This window comes from Heterodontus francisci, chromosome 9 (genome assembly GCF_036365525.1).
Source record: "Heterodontus francisci isolate sHetFra1 chromosome 9, sHetFra1.hap1, whole genome shotgun sequence".
Lineage (NCBI taxonomy): Eukaryota > Metazoa > Chordata > Chondrichthyes > Heterodontiformes > Heterodontidae > Heterodontus > Heterodontus francisci.
The window spans coordinates 10837966-10857272 of record NC_090379.1 but is presented as its reverse complement, the minus strand read 5'-3'; the positions used below and the strand labels follow the sequence as shown (position 1 = coordinate 10857272).

General features: G+C 45.2%; 1 protein-coding gene across 2 annotated transcripts in view; it reads right to left on the bottom strand.

Annotated features, from left to right (window-relative positions):
* The window catches only part of ccdc88c (coiled-coil domain containing 88C), a 298794-nt gene that overhangs the window by 278318 nt on the left and 1169 nt on the right, over nucleotides 1-19307 (bottom strand). The gene's annotated exons all lie outside the window — the stretch shown is intronic.

Sequence of the window (19307 nt, the reverse complement as noted above, 5' to 3'; positions counted from 1 at the left end):
ATTCAGTAAAATTGATTCTCCCCCGTTTACACTCCCTCTACTTCGATCTTCACACTACACAGCTGAGTCCTAATGTAACACCAGGTGGAAGAGTGATATGTGCATGTTACTTTCCCTTGGCAGAAAGGTAGGAAATGTAAATCTGCTTGTAGAGCATCTATGGAGACCAGGGAGAGAAATTTGCTCGCCATAATTCATCAAGTGGTCCTTCCACTCTACATTAAACTGCAGGCCTGTTTCCCGACACTGCCTTTGTTTGCTGCTGTGCTACTCATTAACTTCCCTGGTATCAGCAATGACTGGTCTGCACCACAGCTCAAGGCCACTGTACATCAGAGCTGTAAATTCAGAATCCTATCTCCATTTCTGATCTGCTTTTAAAGGAGTCACCTTCTAACGCTGCCTTTAACTGACCCCTTCACCAAAATCGCACTAGCAATCTGTCAATTAAATATATTTACGTTTCGGAGAATGCTATTAGTCGTGAACTCAAATGTGGAACCACTCTACTCTCCTGACACTCCGTCCCACAACCTGTAGATTTAAGACCTGATTTGGTGAACGACTAATCCTCGATTGATTACATTTTCCATTTGTTTCTTTTTTTATTTTTTTTTTGTTTAGAGATACAGCATTGAAACAGGCCCTTCGGCCCACCGAGTCTGTGCCGACCATCAACCACCCATTTTACACTAATCCTACACTAATCCCATATTCCTACCACATCCCCACCTGTCCCTATATTTCCCTACCACCTACCTATACTAGGAGCAATTTGTAATGGCCAATTTACCTACCAACCTGCAAGTCTTTTGGCTGTGGGAGGAAACCGGAGCACCCGGAGAAAACCCACGCAAACACAGGGAGAACTTGCAAACTCCACACAGGCAGTACCCAGAATTGAACCCGGGTCGCTGGAGCTGTGAGGCTGCGGTGCTAACCACTGCGCCACTGTGCCGCCCTAATTTAAAATTTTATTTTAAATCATTCCATTTCAAGGCGTTTAAATCTAGATCTACAGGGGAGACGATGAGATTTATTTTCACTTGTGAATTGTTGCAACACTCGACCTGAAAAGGTGATGGAAGTTGATTCCATAAATAACTTTAAAAGGGAGTGGGACAGGTACTTCTGAATGGGGAACTTACAGGGTTACAGACAAAAAGCAGGGATGTGGAACTAAGCACAACTGATATGTCAAAAAGCCAGCACAGGCACGATGAGCCGAAAGGCCTCCTTATGAGCTTAAGTTTCTATGATTTCATCTGTGTGCCACAGTGCAGTTTGTGGGAGCTTGCTGTGCACAGATCAGCTGCTGCATTTCCTACATTACAACAGTTCAAAAGTACTTTGTTGGCTGTAAAATGCTTTGGGATGTCCTGAGGCCTTGAAAGACGCTGTAGAAATGCAAGCTCTTGTTGTATTCTACTTCTGAACCTATACTAGAGACACATCAGATGTCAATTTGGGACATGGTCCTGCTATCCAAAGAAAGTAGCAGACAGTTTGGATCTACAAAGAAGTGAATAATGTGGGAATAGACCAACAAGTGGTGTGAATCATGCCTCCATTCCTGTGCACCACTGACCACATGCATTCTACATTAAGTTCACCAAACATGAATGATTTAATTGGGACAAAATCAAACAGCTGGAGAACCCATTCAATGAAAAGCTGGTCTTTTTAAAAACAAGCAGTAGTTCCACTTTTATCCCATTTTCATTGCATAGCCACTATTAGGAACGAAACAGTTAAGTGTTTTCAGTTCAACCAGAACAAAAACCATTCCAGTAGCAGCCCCAGTGTTCTTTGACAGAATAAATATACTGGTTGAATAGCAATCTGTCTCAGGAAAATGCTTGTACAACTTTTCCCAACTGAAACTTTATGCAACATCCCCATGTATCTTCGCACTAATTCTGGTAGCCAGGCTCCCTCTCACTCATTTCCGAAATAACTCCTAAGAGGCCATTCAGCCCACCTTCACCATTGTTGTTAGCCAGGGCAGTTACATTTTTAAAAAAACATTCATTTTGCACTGAAGACCTTTTGGGACAATGCGTTCTACATTCCCACAGTTCTTTGTGTAGTGATGTTTCTCTTGCATTCACTCACTGGTTGAGTTTGAATTCTGAGATACTTGCCGTTGTTCTGGATTCTCCTATGAGAGGAGAGAGTTCGCCAACTACCCATTCCCTTCATAAGAGACAGCTCCAATCGCACCAACTCTTGACCTGCTCATCCCCTTAATTACTGGCTCTCCTGAAGAACCTGAACGCAGTGTTACACTACCCCAGGTGGAGAGTGAGGGTGAGAGTTAACAGAGGATCAGGTAGGTGCTTTCTTCCTCTACATTCCCCATCTAGCAGATTGCAACAGTGAAGCTCCGAAGCCATCTCAGTGATCAACACCTGCGCCAGGTACTACTGCACTGCTGCAGGTTGCTGCTGCTGATTGACTGGTCAGCCTGTCTCACTGGTGTAACCTGGAGGGGTTGGCCAGTCACCGGGTGGTGGAGAAATAATACAATTCTTCCAACTCCAGTTCAGTCGAAAGATACTCATAGAATCATAGAAACGGACAGCACAAGAGGCCACCCTTCAGCCCATTGTGCCTGTGCAGGTTCTTTGAAAGAGCAGTTGTGTTTAGTCCCACATCCCACTGTAAATTCTTCATCCTCAAGTACCTGTCCATCTCCCTCTTAAAATCATTCAAAGAATCAGCTTCCATCACCTTTTTGGTCAGAGCATTCCAGATCCTGAAAACATTTCTTCCCATCTCCTCTCCGGACAATCTTCCAATGATTTTGAATCTCTACCTTTTGACCAATTCGCCAGAGGAAAGAGTTTTTCTGTCTCTTCTCTATCATAACCTCTCATTATCTTGAAAACCTCGAGGAGGTCACCTCCTGACCTTTTCCATTCAAAGGAGAACAGCCCTCATAACTAAAGTTCCTCATTCCTGGTAATATCCTGGTAATCCTCCTCTGTACCCTTTCCAAGGCCTTTACATCTTTAGTGTGGTGTCCGGAATTGCCTACAATACCCCAGCTGAGGCTGGAAATTGAACCTGGAAGGGCTAATGGTTAGGTGGTGCTGGTTGAACGAGCAAATTGGGTGTTCTGTACTGGCAGGCTTCAGAGTGCTGGTTTGACTCCAGTAGTATCCCTGTGCATGTCTGAAGGGTTCCTTACTGTATGACCAAACTCTCAGGATTTAGGCAAGTGATGCTCACTGCAAGGGAGTGAAAATGGCCAAGGTTGTGTCTGTTGGGCAAACAGAAACTCTATTTTTGTATATTTCATAGAATGATACCACACAGAAAGAGGCCATTCTGCGCATCCTGCCTCTGCTTGACTCCCTGAAAGAGCTATCCAATTAGTCCCACTCCCCTACTTCTTCCTCATAGCCCTTGCTCAGCAGGTGACACTGGATTTCCACACATGACTGTACACTATTATATGCCAGAATACAATCAACTCCGGACTTGAAACTTGTGCCTGCCCTGTACAATCCAGGACAATCAGACTCAAGGTTAACCACTAACCCATCTCTTACATAAGTGACTGACAGCGTGTTGATGTCTAAAGCCAAAAAATGCAACAGCAATAAAATATTTATTTTTAAGACATGACTAAGCTAACACTTTAACCATTTGAGAATGGTACCAATTTTCAGATTGACAGATTTCTAAATACCAATGACATAAAGGGATATGTGGATAGTGTGGGAAAAAGGCATTGAAGTGGATGATCAGCCATGATCATATTGAATGGCGGAGCGGGCTCGATGGGCTGAATGGCCTACTCCTGCTGCTATGTTCAGTGTCAAAAAACAGCTCAAAATATTCCATTTTCAGAGTGCTTTCTCACAAATCTGAACATTTTTTTCTATGCTAAATTTTCCTAGTGAAGGAAGAATGAATGGAACATACAAACAGGAGACGACCATTCAGCCCCTTTAACCTGCTCCACCATTCAATTAGATCACAGCTCATTTATACCTCAACTGCATTTACCTGTCTTTAGCTCCATATCCCTTGATAGATTTTGTTAGATTAGACCATCAATCTCAGTCTTAAAAGTTCCAATTGAACACCAGTATCTCCAACCTTTTGGGGGAGAGTGTTCCAGGTTTCCTCTAGCCTGTGTGAGATAAAGTGCTGCTTGATTTCACTCCTGAAAATAGCCTGGTTCTAATTTTAACACTCATCGTTTTGGATTCCCCCAATGGAAGAAATAGTTTCTCTGTAACGACCCCAATTGAATCCTTTCAACATTCTAAGCACATGGTTCAGATCACCCCTTAATTTTCTAAACTCAAGGGAATACAAACTTTATGCTAATTGTCCTCATAATTTAACCCTCTAACCTCCAGTACAGTATCATTCTGAAACAAATTAGGCAGCACTGGAATATCTAAAGGGTTAAAGTTAAACCTTCCCAGGCACTCCTAGCTCGGTGTATTGACGCATCAGCAAGCAATTGCCCCTACAGAGGTTAGTTACTGAACAATGTTGACACAGTTAAACAACATATAAAGTTAAATTGATGAGAACTTTGCCTGTTATCAGCTGACAGTGGCCCCTTGAGAAGCAGCACTGTAAGGGGGAAGGCTAACGGCTGCTGGCAGAGGCTACAATCTTATTGTTCCATTGTGGTCAGTTTGCTGATGACGCCTCACCCAATTGGAGAACCTGATTAACCGCAGTTCCTTTACCATCCAATTCTGCAAACACTCCCTGATCATAGCCTAGGCAGAGGCACTTCTGATGAATTTATATTAAATAGCAGTCTTTGCAAGTCTTGGCTGCCTTTGCTTTATAACACAGCCATTAATATTGGTGGGAAAGTTCCACAGCGTATGTATAAATCAGAGTTGCGATTGCAGCTTTCATTTATAGCTGTTGGATCTTGACCAGAGCAACATGATTGAGCCCATCAGAATACTGCAACCATGCCCAACACAAACACAGACATAGAGTTCAAAGGTACTTCATTCAGCTTAGTCAAGAGGCGATTTGACTTCATGTAGCTCGCGCTGTGATTTGAACTCAACCTTCTGGTTCAAAGTCCAAAACACAAATGACATTTCATCGGAGAAAGGAAAATATAGCAACTCTGTGCAAAATTTCTTCTGCAACAACCAAATTCAGCCATTACCCTGAGCCAAATGTATTTCCTGATCTCACTCCTGAATGGCCTGCCTGGAATTGTAAGATTGTGTTCCTCCTTCGTTCTGGATAGGACGAGGGGAAATATTTTTTCCATTTCTAACCTCTCAGTCTTCTATATGCAATGGACTGAAAGCCAAATTTACTCAAAAAAAAAATACTGCAAATGCTGGAAAATCTGAAATAAAAACAGAAAGTGCTGGAAATACCCAGCACATCTGGCAGCATCTGTGGAGAGAGAGAAATAGAGTTAACATTTTAGGCTGATGACCTCTCAGAGTCCTGATAAAGAGGTCATCGACCTGAAATGTTAACTCTGCTTCTCTCTCCAGAGATGCTGCCAGATCTGGGTATTTCCAGCATTTTCTGTTTTTATTCCACGTTTACTCAAACGGTCTTGACAATTTAACCCTCTGAGTCCTAATTTAATTCTGGTAAACCTGCACTGCATTCCCTCCTAGGCTGATATAGCTTTCCTATGGTGCAGTGTCTAAAGCTGAACACAGTATTCCAGATGGGGGTCTGACCAAGCCCCTGTATAACTGAAGCATCACTTCCTCTCCTTTGTATTCCAGTCTTGTTGAAATAAAGGCCATCATTTCATTAACCTTTTTGATTGATTTTTGTACCTGTGCAAGCTTTTACTGATTTGTCTACACGGACACACAAATCTCCCAGTTTCTAGTTTCTCACCATTTAGAAAGTCCTCCTATTTGTCTTTCTTGGATTCAAAGTGTAGGACTCCTTGTAACCAATCTTTCAGACGGCATTGGATGCCCTGAGTTCAACTCGCAAGACAACTGCCATTAATTCTCTTAACAGCTCATGAATTGCTAACCAGTCTCCAAGGAGTAGATCCACAATACCAAACCTCAGACAATAAGCCTTCTGTATCATCAAGAACATTATTTACAAAGCTGAATCCCAGCAGATAAACCCAGCATTTAGACAACAAACAAAAACACACACAATTGATCTTCATATGGCCTCCCAATTTAAAATTTCACTTACACTGAGACCAGAATTGTACTCGGTACATTCAGACATAAAAGGAAACTTGTAATATTGGTATCTATATATGCAAAACATAAAAGTATTGGACTTCCTATAGTGACTACACTTCCAGGGTACTTTATTGGCTGTAAAGCGCGGAGATGTCCCGAGATTTTGAAAGGTGCTATACAAATGCAGGCCTCTTCTTTCCTCACAAAATGAAATATAACTTGTGTCAGCAAACATGGCAGCTGCTATTTAGACCAATGAGTTGGTTTTGGTGTTGTTTGAGAGAGAAATATGACGACTCCAAAGGTGTTGTGGGATCTTCACTTCCGTTTAATTCCTATTTGAAAGGTGGCACTCAGTGACAATGCAGCACCCCCTTCAGTGCTGCACTGTGGCGTGAGGCTTCGTTATTATATACTCAAAACAGAAAATGCTGAAGACACCCGAGCCAGCAGCATAGTCATTGAAGGTTTCAGTTTATGAACAACAAGGAGGAAGGGCTCATAGTTGAAACTCAAATCATTGACATGTGATGGTACCCGAGTCGAATATCCTCAACATTTTCAATTTCAGATTTCCAGCATTTCACTTTTTATGATTATGTTCAACTCCTGGCATTGAGCTTAAACACACGCATTTACATCTTCCCCTGTAATAATAGTGATGTTAGGAATTTTGAGTTGTTGTAATTTATGTTCCTTTCCAATTTATTATTTGCCTACACTACAGAGTCTGCACCAACGTGCACCTCTGTATTGCAAGAGGTGACACTACAGACTAATCACAGAGGGAGTGGAAACCTTCATTCCCAAGTAATGTAAAAGTTACCAGGTAGGGACATGCGGTTATTGACCTAGTGATTAAGCTTGTGAACTAGCAAAATTGAGTTCATGAAAAGTTGTGAAAATCAATAAATCAGGCAAATATCCACAAACACAAAAGCTGCCAGACTTGTAAAAACCCGACTGGTTCACAATATCTTTCAGGGAAGGGAACCTGTTGTCCTTAACCAGCTTAGCCAACAAATCACTCTGGTCTTACTCTAGGTGATCAGGGCAAAGGTTTGTGTCTCCCATATCCCAAGAACAAATTTTTAGGAGGTGTATGTACACAGCTCCTTTCCTATTTGGATTTGATCAAAGCAGGAACCAAGACTTCCAACAGCAGAATGCAGGAACTCTGGTCAAACCACCCCAATAATGAATAGCCCTACAAAGGACAGCCCCTGTGAGAAATGGGCAGGCCATTGGAATCAGTCACCTTCATCATGCGTGCCTATGCTGTACCTGCCCTGGGAGTGTTTGATGGGGACGGTATACAGTGAGCTTTACCTTGTATCTAACACTGTGCTGTACCTGCCCTGGAAGTGTTTGATGAGGACAGTGTAGAGGGAGCTTTACTCTGCATCTAACTACAGTATCTGGCCAAAAGCAGTACTTGATGCCAATACTGGTGTCCAAAATGGGAATATATTCCATTCCCCAGCATGGAGACTCCTCACTTCAAAAGCACAAAAAGCTCAGCGTTGTAAAACAAATCAAGAAACTACACCAGTTTACAGGCTCTGGTGCCGCTGCAGAAGGTACATCAAAACACTTCACAGCACTGCCTTAAACCATTTCCTTTGGGCAGTATTTGTTGAGTCATTGCAAAAACTCACAGCTCATTAAAGGTTAGTTCACTGCTCCTGACAGCTGAAGTTCTACTACATTCTGCAATTTTTACCCACTGAAGTTTAAAAAGGAGTTGGATAATTAGCGTGGATTCCGAGAAGCCCACATTATAAGCAGCTCTCAACTCTGTATAAAATAGTTGAAGTGTCCCAAGTCATCCAATCATAGCAGCAGCTAGACGTAAAATAGTGGAAATACAATTGTGAATTCAGATACAAGCAACGTATTCTCCTGACCACCTAATACCCCTTCCTGCCAACATCCCTCCACCCTAGATCCCTCTCCATCAATGACTCCCTTCTCTCAGGCACCATCCCAATAGCGTTCAAAACCATAGAGGTCAGGATTTCTTCTGAAATCTTCTTCTTTGGCCTCCTTGTCTCGAGAGACAATGGGTAAGTGCCTAGAGGTGGTCAGTGGTTTGTGAAGCAGCACCTGGAGTGGCTATAAAGGCCAATTCTAGAGTGACAGACTCTTCCACAGGCGCTGCAGATAAAATTGGTTGTAGAGGCTGTTACACAGTTGGCTCTCCCCTTGCACTTCTGACTTCTTTCCTGCCAACTGCTAAGTCTCTTCAACTCCCCACTCTTTAGCCCCGCCTTTATGGCTGTCCGGCAGCTCTGGCGATCACTGGCCACTGACTCCCACGACTTGAGGTCAATGTCACAGGACTTCATGTCGCGTTTGCAGATGTCTTTAAAGCGGAGACGTGGACGGCCGGTGGGTCTGATACCAGTGACGAGCTCACTGTATAATGCGTCCTTGGGGATCCTGCCATCTTCCATGCGGCTCACGTGGCCAAGCCATCTCAAGCGCCGCTGGCTCAGTAGGGTGTATATGCTGGGGATGTTGGCTGCCTCGAGGACTTCCGCGTTGGAGATATGGTCCTACCACCTGATGCCAAGGATTCTGTGGAGGCAGCGAAGATGGAATGAGTTCAGACGTTGCTCTTGGCTGACATACGTTGTCCAGGCCTCGCTGCCGTAGAGCAATGTACTGAGTACACAGACTTGAAACACTCGGACTTTTGTGTGCCATGTCAGTGCGCCATTTTCCCACACTCTCTTGGCCAGTCTGGACATAGCAACGGATGCCTTTCCCATGCGCTTGTTGATTTCTGCATCGAGAGACAGGTTACTGGTGATATTTGAGCCTAGGTAGGTGAACTCTTGAACCACTTCCAGAGTGTGGTCGCCGATATTGATGGATGGAGTATTTCTGGCGTCCTTTCCCATGATGTTCGTTTTCTAGAGGCTGATGGTTAGGCCAAATTCATTGCAGGCAGCCGCAACCCTGTCGATAAGTCTCTGCAGACACTCTTGTGTGGGATGTTAATGCAGCATCGTCAGCAAAGAGGAGTTCCCTAATGAGGACTTTCCGTACTTTGGTCTTCGCTCTTAGACGGGCAAGTTTGAACAACCTGCCATCTGATCTTGTGTGGAGGAAAATTCCTTCTTCTGAAGACTTGAACGCATGTGAGAAGATCATCCCAAACAGTGTAGGTGCGAGAACACAGCCCTGTTTCACGCCACTCAGGATAGGAAAGGGGTCTGATGAGGCACCGCTATGCTGAATTGTGCCTTTCGTATTGTCATGGAATGGGGTGACGATACTTAGTAGCTTTGGTGGACATCCGATCTTTTCTAGTCGTCTGAAGGGACCACGTCTGCTGACTAGGTCAAAGGTTTTGGTGAGATCTATGAAAGCAACATAGAGGGGCATCTGTTGTTCGCGGCATTTCTCCTGTAGCTGGCGAAGGGAGAACAGCATGTCAATGGTGGATCTCTCTTCTCGAAAGCTGCACTCTGCCTCAGGGTAGACACGCTCAGCCATCTTCTGGTGTCTGTTTAAAATGACTCGAGCGAAGACTTTCCCCACTATGCTGAGCAGGGAGATCCCACGGTAGTTGCTGCAGTCACTGCAAAAGCTAGAAGTTGTCAAGTTCCGTCTCCACTTGGCCAATGAACGAATTATGAACTTTAGTTCTACTTGTCTAACAGTCCTATTTTTACTATTCGTGCCTTTATAAACAGAGGATCTCGTGTTCTATTTTAACTTCAATCACTACCTGTTTCTAACTCTCGCACTAGGCTCATCAGTCAGCTCATAGTGACACCCCCACAGGGCTTACATCTGAGCTCATGCACAATAAGATTTGTCAGCGTGGTGGCCAAGATTTATATCTCAATAGTCACAACTGGGTTTCAGAACGGCTGCCTGAGAAAAAAGTGTGCAAGAATTCAAAATAATTTTTTCACACATCCGATAACAGAAACATTATACTGGTGTTTATCCTGGGCGCAAGCCTCCTCCCACTCTGATTATCTCTTCACACCCTGCTCTATCCCTTTATTCCCTTCTCCTTCATATATACATCAAGCTTCCCCTTAAATGCTTCAACTGTTCAATGCGGCAACGAGTTTCACTTAAAGCCAGGGAGCAGATTGTTGGGCACTATAAATCTTTCTTCAGTTATTTACTTTACACGGTTTAACAATCCTCTCCGCACCCTCTCGTTCCATCCAGCTATCCACCCCATCAAATCTGCTGTCAGTTACATTTGTCAGGTTAGCTTTAGCTTGGTTGAGAGAGCTTGACATTCCACCTGCACTTGGTTACTGACTCAGGACTACAGGACTTGAACAATTATCATAGAAAGATACAGAAGGAGGCCATTGGGCCCATCATACCTTTGCCAACTCTTTGAAAGACCTATCAAATTAATCCTTTCCCTATAATCCTGTACTTTCTTTCCCTGAAAAGTATTTATCCAATTCCCTTTTGAAAGTTACTGCGTCCCTTTCAGACAGTGCGTTCCAGATCACAACATGCCCTGTGTAAAGAAAATCTTCCCTCACTCAAAAGAAGCCTCTGCTTCTTTTGTCAAACTCCTGCACTGCGCCTCACGCCCTTTGAGTGAGATGATTAATTAGGTACAAACTAGGCCAACGCAGTGGGAACTGGGCCAAGAGAATCAATGCTCATTTCATACAAAGCTCTTACAGGCAGCAGAATATAACAACTTATATTTATATAGCGCCTTCAACATAGTAAAAATGCCACAAGGTGTTTCATGGGAACATTATCAAACAAAATTTGATGCTGAGCCACATGAGATATTAGGACAAGTGACCGAAAGCTTGGTCTAAGAGGTAGGTTTTGAGCAGCTTAAAAGGAGGAAACGCAAAAGATTTGGGGAGAGAATTCCAGAGCTTAGGACTTAGGCGGCTGAAGGCACAGCCGCCTGTGGAGGGCTGAAGGACAAGGATGCACAAGAGGCCAGAGTTGGTGAACTCAGTTCGCGAAGGATTGTAGAGCTGGAGGAGGAGGTTACAGAGATAGAGTGGGATGAGGCCATGGAGGGATTTCCATCTGCTCCGCTTGGGCTGGATTTAAACTCAGTGTGTCAGAGCTCCAAGTCCAACACACTGCATGATCCAGTACCCCAATGAACAGATAGAGCGCCCTGGGAATGGCCGAGCTGTGCCAGGCAGCTGCGCCCAACAAAAACTGAAGTAACGGGTCCTGCCAGCGTACTGGCTTTGTGCACTTCACAGTTCCTAGTTAAGATTGCAGAACAAGGACATGGCTTTTTTGTGGTCTTGTGGTTTCCGAGTGAACCTAACATACTTCATCAGTTGCAGCCACTTAGGGCATCAAGCTCAATCACTTCTGATGAAACTCAATAGATCCCAGACTCTTTAGCACACATACTGAACCACTGAACATTAGTACAACCCCTCAATTATAGCAGCACTGGATTTAATTACCAGAAAGATTGCTGCCGGGGACATTGTTCAATGCACAGGTGTTGTTTCACACCAGCGAGCATTTAAACAAGTGAAAACCGTCACTCGATAGTCTGCACTGGCCGGTGTGTTCATAAAATGATTTGACACTCAAAGAGGCCATTCGGCCCATTGCACCAGTGCAGGCTCTTTGAAAGCATTCTCAAATTAATCCCAATCTGCGGCTCTTTCCCCATAGTCCTGCAAACGTTTCCCCCTTCAAGTATTTATCCATTGTCTTTTGAAAGAGATTATTGAATCTGCTTCCACTGCCCTTTCAGGCAGTACATTCCAGATCACAACAACTCACTGTGTTAAAAATAATTCTCAATTCACCTCTGGTACATTTGTCAATTATCTTAAAACAGCATCCTCTGGTATTATGAACGCTGAACCTTGGAACATGATTATGTCATAAAAGTTGTGATTTTTAAAAGCTCAAGATGGAGTCCAGACAGTCAGTTGACCTCCAGGCTGCAAAAGGTTACCACCTTCTTCTTCTTAGGCAGTCCCTCGAGAACGAGGATGACCTTCTTCCACTCCAGGGTTGTGGGTGACTGAATAGACCAATTCTGGATCCACACACTCTGCCACAGGTGGGGCAGGTGGTGTTTGGTGAAGTGAGTGAATGGGATGCTCGAAATTCCGAACGTTCCTTCCGCTGTTTGCACTTGGTCGCTGGCTGGGCATGTCGACATTGTTCAAACTGGCTGGCACCTTCGCGAATGCTTCTTCTCCATTTAGGGCAGTCTCGGGCAAGAGATTCCCACGAATCAGTGGAGATGTCATATTTTTTCAGGGAGGCTTTAAGGACATCCTAGTATTTCCTCCGCCCTCCTGGTAGCCTCTTGCCGTGATGGAGCTCAGAATAGAAAGCTTGTTTTGGGAGTCTTGTGTCAGGTATGCAGACAATGTGGCCTGCCCAATGTAACTGACTAGCCACGGGCAGTGTCTCAATACTGGGGATGTTGGCCTGAGAGAGGACACTGATATTGGAGCACCTGTCCTGCCACTGAATTTGCAGGATCTTGCAGAGGCACCACTGGTGATATCTCTCCAGGACTTTGAGATGTCCGCTGTACAGTGTCCACGTTTCCGATGCATACAGGAGGGCAGGTAACACTGTGGCCCTGTAAACCATGAGCTTGGTGCCAGGATTGAGGTCTTTGTCGTCAAACACTCTTTTCCTCAGACGACCGAAGGCTGTGCTGGCACACTGGAGGCAATGCTGAGTTTCATTGTCGATGTGTTCCCTTGCTGAGAGGAGGCTTCCAAGGTATGACAAATGATCCACATTGTCCAGTGATTTGCCACGGATCTTGATAGTCGAGGGATGGCAGGGTGGCAGCAGTGATGCGCTGCGGGAGCAGGCTGGTAGAGGACCTTTGTCTTCCAGATGTTTAGCTTCAGGCCCATTTTTTCATATGCCTCCGTGAATGCATCAATGAGGGTTTGAAGCTCGGGGTGTTCGCATACGCAAGCATCGTCAGCATACTGCAGCTCCATGACAGAGGTTGGCGTGGCCTTGGTTCTGGACTGGAGACGACGTTGGTTAATTTCCTGCTCCTTCTGTAAAGTTGATCTACTCCGGCAGGGAGCCTCATCGAGATGAGGTGGAGTGTTGTAGAAAGGACGATGGAAAAGAGCATTGGTGCGATGACACAGCCTTGTTTGATTCCAGTCTGCACTCGGATTGGGTCAGTGGCAGATCTGTTGGCAGGGATTACAGCTTGCATGTCGTCATGTTACCAGGACAATAGAGAACACAGATCAAAGGCTGTCTTCTAAAAACAGAGTCTGCAGCACTAACACCTGAAGAACAATGGGTTTCGCCTTTCCAAACTTTCGGGTCATAAAACAAGGAGTTGGCAATTTAGAACATGCAAATGCACCAGACAGGTGTTAGCACCTGGGAAAATGGAAAGGTCTGAGTAGCTTTGTGAACTCAGACTTATGGTCTCTGCATTTTGGAGCAGAACAATAAACTATTGATTTCTAAGTCCAGATAAATTTTGCAGATTTTCTGAAGTCAAGCAGGTTATAAGGAAGGAACCATCAGGTTGTGGGCTGAAACAGGCAGTAAGAAGGAATCATCAGGTTGTGGGCTGAAACAGGCAGTAAGAAGGAACCTTCAGGTTGTGGGCTGAAACAGGCAGTAAGAAGGAACCTTCAGGTTGTGGGCTGAAACAGGCAGTAAGAAGGAACCTTCAGGTTGTGGGCTGAAACAGGCAGTAAGAAGGAACCATCAGGTTGTGGGCTGAAACAGGCAGTAAGAAGGAACCATCAGGTTGTGGGCTGAAACAGGCAGTAAGAAGGAACCATCAGGTTGTGGGCTGAAACAGCCAGTAAGAAGGAATCATCAGGTTGTGGGCTGAAACAGGCAGTAAGAAGGAACCTTCAGGTTGTGGGCTGAAACAGGCAGTAAGAAGGAACCATCAGGTTGTGGGCTGAAACAGGCAGCAAGAAGGAATCATCAGGTTGTGGGCTGAAACAGGCAGCAAGAAGGAACCTTCAGGTTGTGGGCTGAAACAGGCAGTAAGAAGGAATCATCAGGTTGTGGGCTGAAACAGGCAGTAAGAAGGAATCATCAGGTTGTGGGCTGCAACAGGCAGTAAGAAGGAATCATCAGGTTGTGGGCTGAAACAGGCAGTAAGAAGGAATCATCAGGTTGTGGGCTGAAACAGGCAGTAAGAAGGAATCATCAGGTTGTGGGCTGAAACAGGCAGTAAGAAGGAATCATCAGGTTGTGGGCTGAAACAGGCAGTAAGAAGGAACCATCAGGTTGTGGGCTGAAACAGCCAGTAAGAAGGAACCATCAGGTTGTGGGCTGAAACAGGCAGTAAGAAGGAACCATCAGGTTGTGGGCTGAAACAGGCAGTAAGAAGGAACCATCAGGTTGTGGGCTGAAACAGGCAGTAAGAAGGAACCATCAGGTTGTGGGCTGAAACAGGCAGTAAGAAGGAACCATCAGGTTGTGGGCTGAAACAGGCAGTAAGAAGGAACCATCAGGTTGTGGGCTGAAACAGGCAGTAAGAAGGAACCTTCAGGTTGTGGGCTGAAACAGGCAGTAAGAAGGAACCATCAGGTTGTGGGCTGAAACAGGCAGCAAGAAGGAATCATCAGGTTGTGGGCTGAAACAGGCAGCAAGAAGGAATCATCAGGTTGTGGGCTGAAACAGGCAGCAAGAAGGAATCATCAGGTTGTGGGCTGAAACAGGCAGCAAGAAGGAATCATCAGGTTGTGGGCTGAAACAGGCAGCAAGAAGGAATCATCAGGTTGTGGGCTGAAACAGGCAGTAAGAAGGAACCTTCAGGTTGTGGGCTGAAACAGGCAGTAAGAAGGAACCTTCAGGTTGTGGGCTGAAACAGGCAGCAAGAAGGAACCTTCAGGTTGTGGGCTGAAACAGGCAGTAAGAAGGAATCATCAGGTTGTGGGCTGAAACAGGCAGTAAGAAGGAACCTTCAGGTTGTGGGCTGAAACAGGCAGTAAGAAGGAACCTTCAGGTTGTGGGCTGAAACAGGCAGTAAGAAGGAACCTTCAGGTTGTGGGCTGAAACAGGCAGTAAGAAGGAACCATCAGGTTGTGGGCTGAAACAGGCAGTAAGAAGGAACCATCAGGTTGTGGGCTGAAACAGGCAGTAAGAAGGAACCATCAGGTTGTGGGCTGAAACAGGCAGCAAGAAGGAATCATCAGGTTGTGGGTTGAAACAGGCAGCAAGAAGGAATCATCAGGTTGTGGGCTGAAACAGGCAGTAAGAAGGAACCTTCAGGTTGTGGGCTGAAACAGGCAGTAAGAAGGAACCATCAGGTTGTGGGCTGAAACAGGCAGTAAGAAGGAATCATCAGGTTGTGGGCTGAAACAGGCAGTAAGAAGGAATCTTCAGGTTGTGGGCTGAAACAGGCAGTAAGAAGGAACCTTCAGGTTGTGGGCTGAAACAGGCAGTAAGAAGGAACCTTCAGGTTGTGGGCTGAAACCGGCAGTAAGAAGGAACCTTCAGGTTGTGGGCTGAAACAGGCAGTAAGAAGGAACCATCAGGTTGTGGGCTGAAACAGGCAGTAAGAAGGAATCTTCAGGTTGTGGGCTGAAACAGGCAGTAAGAAGGAACCTTCAGGTTGTGGGCTGAAACAGGCAGTAAGAAGGAACCTTCAGGTTGTGGGCTGAAACCGGCAGTAAGAAGGAACCTTCAGGTTGTGGGCTGAAACAGGCAGTAAGAAGGAACCATCAGGTTGTGGGCTGAAACAGGCAGTAAGAAGGAATCATCAGGTTGTGGGCTGAAACAGGCAGTAAGAAGGAATCTTCAGGTTGTGGGCTGAAACAGGCAGTAAGAAGGAACCTTCAGGTTGTGGGCTGAAACAGGCAGTAAGAAGGAACCTTCAGGTTGTGGGCTGAAACCGGCAGTAAGAAGGAACCTTCAGGTTGTGGGCTGAAACAGGCAGTAAGAAGGAACCTTCAGGTTGTGGGCTGAAACAGGCAGTAAGAAGGAACCTTCAGGTTGTGGGCTGAAACAGGCAGTAAGAAGGAACCTTCAGGTTGTGGGCTGAAACAGGCAGTAAGAAGGAACCATCAGGTTGTGGGCTGAAACAGGCAGTAAGAAGGAACCATCAGGTTGTGGGCTGAAACAGGCAGTAAGAAGGAACCATCAGGTTGTGGGCTGAAACAGGCAGTAAGAAGGAACCATCAGGTTGTGGGCTGAAACAGCCAGTAAGAAGGAATCATCAGGTTGTGGGCTGAAACAGGCAGTAAGAAGGAACCTTCAGGTTGTGGGCTGAAACAGGCAGTAAGAAGGAACCTTCAGGGTGCAACCTCAAGGCAAGCTATAAGAGAAGACACAGAGTGGTGGCAGCTGGAGGGTGTGGGGGAGAAAAGAGAGAGAGAAAATGCCTGGTCTCTGAAGAGATATACAACGAAAGGTTGTGAAGACTTGACCCTATTTTGAGAGTCGAAGCTTGTGGAAGAGTAAAGGGGCCACAGGATCAGTGGAAATCACATTGTCTGTGAATATCCAGGTTGAAAATGCTCAGAGAAGTGAGTGAAGAGAATACTGATTTTTGAAAAGTGGGGAGATCCAACCCACTGCAACTGCGAGAAGTTTGGGACTTTGAACCGCAAAAGGATTTAATCACCAAAAAGGATTGCATAACGTATAAGTGTGGTGTGAGGTTTTCAAGTGTTGAATAGGTAAAGAAGATACCTTCGTAATTTGGGATATTAACTACTTACAAAGTACTATTTAGCTAATTGGGGATTTTGTTTAGTTGTCATAATAGGTCTTAAAACCTGAAATCTTGTGTGATTCATTCAGTTGGTGTGGGGGCTCATAATGCTTATTTTTCGCATTAACGATCTCTGAGGTTGTAACACTGGATACTGGCTCTTCTACCTTTGGAAACAGTTTCTCCTTATTTACCCTATCAAAACTCGTCACAATTTTGAACATACCTATTAAATCTCCCATTAACTGTCTCTGCTTTCAGGAGAACAATCCCAGTGTCTCCACATAATTGAAGTCCCACTCACTGGTGCCATTCTAGTAAATCCCCTCTGCAGCCTCTCCAAGGCCTTGATATCCTTCCTAAAGTGTGATGCCCAGAATTGGACACAATACTCCAAGATTCTAGGAGCAGCTTTAAATCCTAACCCAAAGATAAGGTGAATACATATATAGAACATACACATATATATAAAACCCTTCCCCCACCCACCGTGCCACCCTTCTAATGCTCCAAAAGTCTCCTTCCATGTATGGGAATCACTAAGCAATTTCAATGTGATATTGGTGTGAAATAACCAAGTCTTTTTCAAAAAGCAGAGAAAAGAAAGACTTGCATTTATATAAGAGCCTTTCCCGACCATCCCAAAACGTTTTGCAGCCACTGAAGTACTTTTTTGATGCGCAGTCACTGTTGCAATGTAGAAACCATGGCAGCCAATTAGTGCACAGCAAGTTCCCACAAACAGCAATGTGTTAATCTATTTTTAAGTGATGTTAGTTGAGGGACAAATATTGGCCAGGAGACCAGGGAGAACTCCCCTACTCTTCTTCACAGTGTCATTTTTCTTTCAAATCCACCAGTACTGTATAATGTTTCATCTAATAGATCTCCTCTCATCTAACAGATGTCCTCAGTACCTTGCTCTACGGCAGCAAGGCCTGGACAACGTACGTCAGCAAAGAGCGATGTCTCAATTCATTCCATCTTCGCTGCCTCCGGAGAATCCTTGGCATCAGGTGGCCAGACCGCATCCCCAACACAGAAGTCCTCGAGACGGCCGACATCCCCAGCTTATACACACTACTGAGTCAGCGGCGCTTGAGATGGCTTGGCCATGTGAGCCGCATGGAAGATGGCAGGATCCCCAAGGACACATTGTACAGCGAGCTCGTCACTGGTATCAGACCCACCGGCCGTCCATGTCTCCGCTTTAAAGACGTCTGCAAACGCGACATGAAGTCCTGTAACATTGATCTCAAGTCGTGGGAGTCAGTTGCCAGTGATCGCCAGAGCTGGCGGACAACAATAAAGGCGGGGCTAAAGTGTGGCAAGTCGAAGAGACTTAGCAGTTGGCAGGAAAAAAAGACAGAAGCGCAAGGGAAGAGCCAACTGTGTAACAGCCCGACAACCAATTTGTTCTGCAGCACCTGTGGAAGAGTCTGTCACTCTAGAATTGGCCTTTATAGCCACTCCAGGCGCTGCTTCACAAACCACTGACCGCCTCCAGGCGCTTACCCATTGTCTCTCGAGACAAAGAGGCCAAAGAAGAAGAAGAATAGATGGCACCTCTGACAATGCAGCACTCCCTCAGTGCAAGAAGCCAGAATTGGGCTGCAGCCTGAAATAGTAAACTCGTAGTTCTCTGCACTCCTCCAATTCTAGCCACTTACACATCCCCAATTATCATCGCTCCACCATTGATGGCTGTGCCTTCAGCAGTTGAATTTCATCCCCCAACCCCCCCACCCCTGGTGCTCCCCATCCCTCTCCATCTCAGCCTCCTGATCTATGATCCTTAAACCCTACCACTTTGGTCACCTAAAAAAAGGTTTGCATTTATATAGTGCCTTTCATGACCACCGGATTCTCAAAATGCTTCACAGCCAATTAAAGTACTTTTTGAAGTGTAGTCTCTGTTTCCTGTTCTAATATCTTCTTATACAGCTCGATGCCAAATTGTGTCTGATAACCATGCCTATGAAGTGCCTTGGGACATTTTACTATTATAAAGGCAGTGTAGAAGGTACAAGTTGTGTTGTCTGTAGGGTTGGAGGAGGAAAATGGTGAGGCCATGAGGCATCTGCTATCAGTGATCAGTCTGATACAGCTAACACTTAACATTTGAGTGACTGTACATAGTTTTAAGATATTCTTTGCAGTTATTAATTTGCACTATGGGTAGATGGAGGTTTTATATCAGCAATCTCACTGATGTGGGTTTTTTGGATCATTCTCTGGCACGTACACAATAGAACCCAGTGCTTTTAGAGCTGGGCTGTTATTCTCTTTAAGCCTTCGATAGCTAACCTGCAGAAAGCAAATCAGAACCCCTCACCTTCCCTCCCCAGGATCTCTCCCCTACATCCCACTTCCGCCCTGTCAATAGCCTGAGAATCACTTCAAACACCTGATAAAGACTGCACAATGAAACATTAAATCCTGTCTCTCTCTCCATGGCT